This window comes from Monopterus albus, unplaced genomic scaffold (genome assembly GCF_001952655.1).
Source record: "Monopterus albus unplaced genomic scaffold, M_albus_1.0 scaffold179.1, whole genome shotgun sequence".
NCBI lineage: Eukaryota > Metazoa > Chordata > Actinopteri > Synbranchiformes > Synbranchidae > Monopterus > Monopterus albus.
Window position 1 is genome coordinate 634,630 of NW_018128059.1, and position 9,167 is coordinate 643,796.

General features: G+C 39.7%; 1 protein-coding gene across 9 annotated transcripts in view; it reads right to left on the reverse strand.

The window, feature by feature from the left end:
• bcas3 (BCAS3 microtubule associated cell migration factor) overlaps nt 1–9,167 on the reverse strand; it is a 531,108-nt gene that overhangs the window by 324,489 nt on the left and 197,452 nt on the right. The window lies entirely within an intron of this gene.

Genomic DNA, 9,167 nt, shown 5'->3' on the forward strand with positions numbered 1-9,167 from the left:
CAAAGAGCTGCAGAGGTGGGTGGATGGTCTCTACCATCTACCCTCCGCTGAGTCAATGAAACCTGCTGAGCCCCCACCCTGGGCCTCCTGCTGGGGAAATGGATGGACACCAATGGGAGAGTGATGGATGAATAGAGTGAGATCTCCAAGGTAGGAGCAAAGGCCAAGAAGACTTTCGGGCTTTCAACATTCCACTTTGAATTTCTCTCTCTAAGAACTTATCGTTGTTGGAATTCATTGTTATTGGTTACCAGAGTAATGGGAACTGATGGTAGTAGAACCAATGCAAACAAAGTTGGAGGAAAGTTAAAAATTGCATCAAAAACAATAACACTTTTGGCTCATGGAGGCAAAAACTAGTAGGATCTCAACACTGCCAGTGTCATCTGATCTTCTGTACGTTTGAAATACTCTACCTTTATGCAGTGTGGACCTACAGTATTTGGAGTGAGCTCAGGCTTATAACCAGAGGGTCATTTCTTGGGGTGGAAAACAAGAAATTTGGCCATGTGGTCTAAGGTGCATATCGAGTTCTATAATTGTTACATTTCATTCCCTTGTTAATTCGGAAACTCAAGTTTAGTCTTTAGCGTAGACAATTTAAAATCAGAACTACAGTATGTATTGGCTAAGCCCATACATGTATAAGATGCACATTTTTACAATTACAATTATAAATGGAACTTACACCAAGGCTGCATTACTTGTATTTCTTTTTCCAACCAGATATGTTTAGCCCTTTTCAGACATACACTGGAACCCAGAAATTATCTAGACATTACCCAGAGGATCTGTGGATGGCAAAGTAAGAATTTCAATGTACAGGGAAACACGCTTCCATACTGTGCATATGACAAACACTTTGAATCTTTTGACTCTTGAATCTTGAATGTGAGAACAAATATGTCTGTATCCAATATCTATCTGGCTAAAAATACCTAACATGTCCAAGTCAGTTGACCCAGAATGCAAGAATACAGCATCTTATAGCCAGGAGTATTCACACCAAGCCAGTGAGCATAGTGATGATGTTCTGTCATGTGACTGGCGTGAAACCATAAGAGTACAAACATCCAATGGTGAAGAAAAATAGACATTTACAATGAAGACACTGATGGACATTTTTAACTGAAGACATGACGAGATTCACAAACCTCCGTTGTTAAGAGCTGGCACCAGAATCTAAATTCGTGAAATGGCAAGAGACTCGAGTGTTTATGACAAAATTGCAAACTGGCAACATGCTGCATCATATTCCACTTCCTGCATACTCTGCCCAGGCACAGCCCCTCCCATATATGAAACAAAGTATTTCCGGTAGGTGAGAACACATCAGGAACTATTTCCTGTTGTGTACTACACATGTGAAAGGGAAACTCTGGACAATGTCTGGACCTGATTCCACGAACCTAGTCCAGAGTTAATATATGAAGATGGCATTTTTCTGCAAATATGCACATTTCATACTGCTTTAGCTTGGATGTGAGTTACTTCTCTTTTATTTTAAAATAACAAAGATGAGATATTTTCATTTGATTTGTGAAGGGAGTAATCGGTTTTTATCACAAATATTTGCTGCAAACCATGTACCTGTGTTGTTACATTGAAAAGCATTGGATTTAAGACTTAATGGTTGAAATCAAAATGCCAAAATGGCACATAAATAAAACAAAATAATGAGGTTATGTTGGGAAAACTGTCCACCATGTTGAGCTGGCAGTAAACAATTGTGACTGCAGTGTACTCAGAGACTGCCAAGTTGTATCATGCATAGCTTAATTCAGCAGGTTTGGTGGCACATCTGTTCTCTTCCTGACAGTAGAACTGTCCCACAGCGGTCAGTGGCATGTTGGGAAACACAAGTTAAACATGGGTCACTGGAATAAAATGGGTGTAAGATTGTGAGCTAGTGTGTTACTGAGAGGAGGCAGAAACAGAGAAAGAGAGGCAGAAGAGAGAGAGAGAGAAAAAGCAAGAGCCTAGTTGACCTGTGAGGCCGGCGACCCCACTCCATAGAATAATCATTTACACATTCATCTCTTAACCCGCTGGTCCTAATAGCAGCTTCGCCTGGGCCATTAAAAAGGGAGGGATATGAGGTGATTTGCACAAAAGCTTTAGTCAACTTGCCATGTGATGATGGCACTACATTCTTAAAGCCCCTCTCTAGCACCAGCGTCAATGAGGCTCTGTAAGACAATGGCTCTTACACTGCATTGGCTCTTACATACGTATTACAGTAATCTGAGGGCACATCTGTGGAAGGTCACAAGGTCTCATTCATTTACTCGCTGTTCTCTTTCTTGTTACCTCGCCTGTACCCTATCAGCATTTGCTTGCACATGTCATCAGTGGGATTTGGTTGAGGGTTATTTTGTTTTTGTGTGTGACAGTCTTTCCATTTGATTTTCATTTGTATGCATCAAAGTCAGACTGTGCGTAGATAGGATAAGTGTGCAATATCTTATCTGACTGCAAATCTCAAATTTGTCACTGACAGGCATTAGTTAAATCTATACTCACATAATTCTGTGCACTTTATAGGGAACTGACTGTTGGGAGTATTTCTTTCAAACATTTTCACAGATTAAGTTCTGACAGCAACATTTCACCAAAAGAGAATCTTTTTCATTTGTGACCAATGTCTTTCTCTTACTTGGGATTTAATTAATCTCAGTCCAACCTTCTGCCAAATTTGTCTGACAGGAAACAAGAGGCTGGGTCAGAGTTCACACTCCTCTCCTTGTTCAGGAATCCCACAAGATTTTGAGAACTAGCAGAAGCTTGGCTAGACCCCTTTCACTGCCTGACCTGGCTTCATCTGGAGGGAGTTTATCAAGCGGATGCTGAGCCACATCCGATTCTACATCCCTGCACATAAACTTGAGGTTTTCTTTGAAGTTAAATTTTGAGGCATCTCAGGACAAACAGCAGCACATTTTGCACACTGGTGGTCTAAAGCTGTATCAGGACTCATGAGGGAATCCCTGCACTTCGTCTGGTCACACACATGGGGTTCATCAGTATGAGCGTACAAGTGTTTTGTGTGTGTGTGTGTGTGTATGGCACATAAATAAAACAAAATAATGAGGTTATGTTGGGAAAACTGTCCACCATGTTGAGCTGGCAGTAAACAATTGTGACTGCAGTGTACTCAGAGACTGCCAAGTTGTATCATGCATAGCTTAATTCAGCAGGTTTGGTGGCACATCTGTTCTCTTCCTGACAGTAGAACTGTCCCACAGCGGTCAGTGGCATGTTGGGAAACACAAGTTAAACATGGGTCACTGGAATAAAATGGGTGTAAGATTGTGAGCTAGTGTGTTACTGAGAGGAGGCAGAAACAGAGAAAGAGAGGCAGAAGAGAGAGAGAGAGAAAAAGCAAGAGCCTAGTTGACCTGTGAGGCCGGCGACCCCACTCCATAGAATAATCATTTACACATTCATCTCTTAACCCGCTGGTCCTAATAGCAGCTTCACCTGGGCCATTAAAAAGGGAGGGATATGAGGTGATTTGCACAAAAGCTTTAGTCAACTTGCCATGTGATGATGGCACTACATTCTTAAAGCCCCTCTCTAGCACCAGCGTCAATGAGGCTCTGTAAGACAATGGCTCTTGCACTGCATTGGCTCTTACATACGTATTACAGTAATCTGAGGGCACATCTGTGGAAGGTCACAAGGTCTCATTCATTTACTCGCTGTTCTCTTTCTTGTTACCTCGCCTGTACCCTATCAGCATTTGCTTGCACATGTCATCAGTGGGATTTGGTTGAGGGTTATTTTGTTTTTGTGTGTGACAGTCTTTCCATTTGATTTTCATTTGTATGCATCAAAGTCAGACTGTGCGTAGATAGGATAAGTGTGCAATATCTTATCTGACTGCAAATCTCAAATTTGTCACTGACAGGCATTAGTTAAATCTATACTCACATAATTCTGTGCACTTTATAGGGAACTGACTGTTGGGAGTATTTCTTTCAAACATTTTCACAGATTAAGTTCTGACAGCAACATTTCACCAAAAGAGAATCTTTTCCATTTGTGACCAATGTCTTTCTCTTACTTGGGATTTAATTAATCTCAGTCCAACCTTCTGCCAAATTTGTCTGACAGGAAACAAGAGGCTGGGTCAGAGTTCACACTCCTCTCCTTGTTCAGGAATCCCACAAGATTTTGAGAACTAGCAGAAGCTTGGCTAGACCCCTTTCACTGCCTGACCTGGCTTCATCTGGAGGGAGGTTATCAAGCGGATGCTGAGCCACATCCGATTCTACATCCCTGCACATAAACTTGAGGTTTTCTTTGAAGTTAAATTTTGAGGCATCTCAGGACAAACAGCAGCACATTTTGCACACTGGTGGTCTAAAGCTGTATCAGGACTCATGAGGGAATCCCTGCACTTCGTCTGGTCACACACATGGGGTTCATCAGTATGAGCGTACAAGTGTTTTGTGTGTGTGTGTGTGTGTGTGTGTGTATGTGTGTATCATGGTGCCCATATAGACAGCCTGGTAGGTAATTTAAACAGCTGGTGTGTTCCTCTACCACCCTGCCAACAGGAATCTGCTCATACAGGTGTAAATACAGCTGCCGGATGCTTCTCTCTCTCTGTCACACATAAAAAGACAGAGAGGACTGACTGCACAGACAGATGGTGCCTGGGTACTACAGTGAAAGTATAGTGTGAATGTATATGATCTCACTGCCTCACTCTAGGGGCAAAACCTGCAGCCTCACCCAATGTGTGTGTGTGTGTGTGTGTGTGTGTTTAGGATATTGGTTCAAGCCGGTGCATGCAGTTCAAGCAGTAGCTGCCCACACAGATGTATGTCCTGTTACATTAATACTTACGCCTCCTGTAGCCTTAACGAATGGATGAAGGAGTACGGAGGCAGCCTACTAGGCCTAATAATATTTTACAGAGCTAAAACAGCTGTTTGATGTGCTTCATGACCAGTTATAGTATGTGAAATAATTGTAGAATTCATACTCACAGGTACAGTTTGCAGGTTATATTCTATGCACATATTAACAACAAATCCTATGAACCAACCCACACCAACCATGAGTACATCCTGTATTGCGTGTGTATCCAAAGTCTGATTTATCTTATTACGCTGTACCAGACTCTGTTGTCCAAAAACACATCAGTAAGCCATACTCTTGTACTGGGTGAAACATTATGCTTCAAATAGTTGCAACAAATGCACTATTTCTTCCTGCTAGAGTAATGTTTGAGAAAAACTACAGCACCAAGCTGTTAGGAAAACATTTAGTTTTTGTTGTTGTTGTTTTGTTTTTAATGAAACTTCATTTAACAATTTATCTGGCAAATCTTGCTGAAATACGGCAGTAAACTGGGTTTTTCTAAGGCCCTGTAGTTCATTGTTTTTTTGTTTTTTTTATGGTCATCTTGGAGGATTCTAACATTTCGTCTAATATTTAATACACACCAAGTGATATAAAAGTAGTGATAGATCTCCATCTGCTTTACAAAAAAAGGAAGGCTAGATATTCAGCATCATCAGCACCCAACAAAAGAAAAGCTATCAACTATAAAGCTAAGTAACAAACTTATAGAGAAATGCATGTGGCTTTGTCACTAGGACTATCAAACAGAACTACTTTGGGTGTTGTCCAAAATACTGTATATCTGAAACCTGTGCTAAAGCTTGGCATCAAGTGTCTCATCAGCTCATCAAATGAGTCCCTGAGTTCAGTCAAAACGCTGCTTAGTTCAGAATTTATTTTATTTATAAAATTTTAGACAAAAGTTGATTTTTTTTTATTTCTCAAATTAAGGTATTAAAATGTATAGCTATGTATACACATACTGTATATTAAAGAGACAGGCATGAAAGGTGAGAGACAGAAGGGGGAGACCAGCAACACAGGTCTATGGCCAGACTCAAAATGCAGACATTGTGCACACCAATGTGCATCTGTGCATGAGTGACTACCAAAACCACTTGGCTATACCCAGAAAAATGTGTTCTTTAGGTATCAGAACTTGTGTATCATATTGGCACTAATACCAAGAGGTTTACAACATTATCCTATTACATATTTCAAAGCACTAAATAAATTTCCTGACTGGTAAGGGACATTTTGGAAGTGCCACAGAAATAAGCAATTTAGGAGCAGCAGCCAAATAAATTAACAAATTAATTAATTAATTTGAAATAGGACTAAATACATGAATGGAAGTACTGATTACTGCTTGAAACCAAAGATATAGGCAAATAAACAGAAACTACACAGCAGAGACAGCTTAGTACTAATGACAAGCAATACAATATTGAAGTACTAAAGGATCAGCACTTAATACTGACAAAAAGACAAGTAAACGTAAATAAATGAACACAAATAAAAAGCAATTTGTGACTAATACAAGATGGAGACTATGACTATCATAGGAAATTATGAGAAACACCAAAATAAAAGAAACCTTTCTCTGACTGAGCAGTAATTAACCTGTAAACAACAGATGAAAATCAGCAAATCAAAGCTGTCACTGAAGGTGATCAAATTTTTTAAGGCCTTAAGTTAAAATCAGACCTATTTTGAGAAATCCCCATATTGTATGACATTACATATTACAACTGCAAAACCAAATGCAAGCCACCAGTACCAGGACATCAGCATAAATATACCAAAGCAGGACACCACAGTAGCTCATAAGCAATAACACATTTTACAAACCAAATTAACTCTGCGAGTCATCTTAATGATTTGGAAAATGGCCTGATGTTGTTTACACTGACCACAGGATCAGGTCTCTGTTTTCATCCTCAAGGCTTACTTATCAAATATCACTGGGAAATAAATCCCATGCTGTCTGTTTGAATTATTATAGCATTTCCCATTCAAACAGGGCATGAAAATAACATTTAAATGAAAATATTAAAATATGCCCATATTTGTGAGTCACCTGTACTGCAAAGAAAATGCACTTAGCAAAGGCCTGTAGTTGTGAAGTGTTTTAGCTGCTTTCCAAACAGCCTGAGAATGAGCTCGCATTTGTGTTGTGCTTCATTACCCTATGCAAAAAGGTAGCAGCCAGAGACAAAGGTCCATGAGCAACAGCTGGATATGTTAGTGGAAAAGCTTTGGCCTAAACACGACTACCGCTGATACGTGTTTTTATAATGTGAAGGATAAAGACAGTGAATCACAAACTGAAGATAAAAATCGAATAGAGTATGTCTCAAATTTTACTTGACCATGGTCAAAATATAAATTCAAGAAAGTGTGAGGCTGCTGTTAACCCTTTGTCTCACCCTCCTGTAGAGACAATATATTTGGATACTCTCTGATGCATGGTACCTGAATTCATTTCACAAAAGGGAGGTGAAAAAAACCAAAGTATCGGTATATATTTAAGTTTTATATTCAAATAGTTTTTCATAGAGCCAGCAGTATAAGCTAATCAACGCCAGTTGAGTAAAAGTGCAGTTGTTCTGAAGAATCCAAAAATGTATATTTTTAACACTTTTGGTGTGTATATTGTAATGTATATGTAATGAAGTCTCTTCATTACACTGTACTTTTAGACAATATAAATAAGGCCAAGTAATTATTAATGCATCTGTCAAAAACTCCTGCTTTGAAACATGGTACATTTAGGGTGGTTTCACATTAGGGGCCCGGGCCTGGACCCGAGTACACTTGATCGCAAAGTCTGGTTCAGTGTGAACACAAACAAGGAAATCGACTGCTATGTGACCTCATAACTATTCGACTCAACATTAACAAACATCAACGCCTCCTGTCTCTTCATAAACTGTCGTGTCCATGATTAGTTTTCTTCTTGACAGATTGCAAACCAACTACGCACATACTGCCACCTACTCTATCAAACTGTGTACATATGCAAGTGCACTGGGGTATGGAATAATGTTACAAATGTGAAAGCAGACCTGTGGGGTGGGGGGTTTGGGGGGTCAATTATGCTCAGGCACGGTACGAAACAACTGCACCTAATGTGAAAACCCCCATAGAGATAATGAATGACTGACAATATAAAATGTAGTAAATGTAGTAAACCTAATAAATATGAACTGAACATTTTATATCAGTGCAAGATACACCGATCAGGCATTACATTATGACCACCTGCCTAATACCATTTACATAGAATTCAATGTGGCAGTTGGTCAGCACTCATGTCATTCTGCAGCTCACTGTGCATCTTCTGTGAATCCATTTGCTTCCACAGTTCTACTGTCAGGAAGAGAACAGATGTGTCTACAATTCAGTGAAAGACTTATGTCAGTGAAAACTGTGGTCGTGAGGACAAGTTAGAGCATTAGACAGATTCAACAGCCTCACCACTACAGCCTCTGACTCTTTCGCCTCATAGAGACCAGTGTACAGTATTTCTCATTTTAACAAAGATTCAAATATAACAAAATTTCAAATCTTCTGAAAAGTACAAATGGAAGTTAAACGTTTAATCTACAGTAGATCAACCTCATCATCAGTGAGAGCCGTGGGCGTCCATGACCCTGTCTCCAGTTCACCATTTGTCCTTCCTTAGACACTGTTGGTAGGTACTAACCACTGCAGACCAACAACACCCACCAAGACCTGCAGTGTGGGAGATGCTCTGACCCAGTCATCTCCCCGTCACAGTTTGGCCCCTTGTCAAAATCACTCAGATCCTTACACTTGTCCATTTTTCTTGCTTCAAACACATCAACTTTGAGGACTGAATGCTCACTTGCTGCCTAATATACCCCATACGCTGACAGGTGTCACTGTAACAGACAGTCAGTGTTATTCACTTCACCTGCCAAGTGGTCATAATGCTATGGCTGATCGGTGTATATTTTTTTTATTATATTAGTTCATTATTAATAAATGACTATTTTTTCATGACAACTGAGCAAATTCCATCAACTTATGAAGACCTTATGATGACATGTGGCTGAATGTTCCAGGAGAAATCTAGTAACAGGACCTAGAGTCAATTGTATTTAGTGAAACAACTGTTTCTGAGGTCAAGAATGAACCTTCAAGTGCAACATGTCTTCATTAGTTTTAAGACCACCTATGAAACATCTGTACATGTGTATGAACCTGAATATGTTCCACTAATTAAACAACCATAATTGAGAAAGTATAAACTGTTGACAAATACATGAATAAACACTTAAAATACC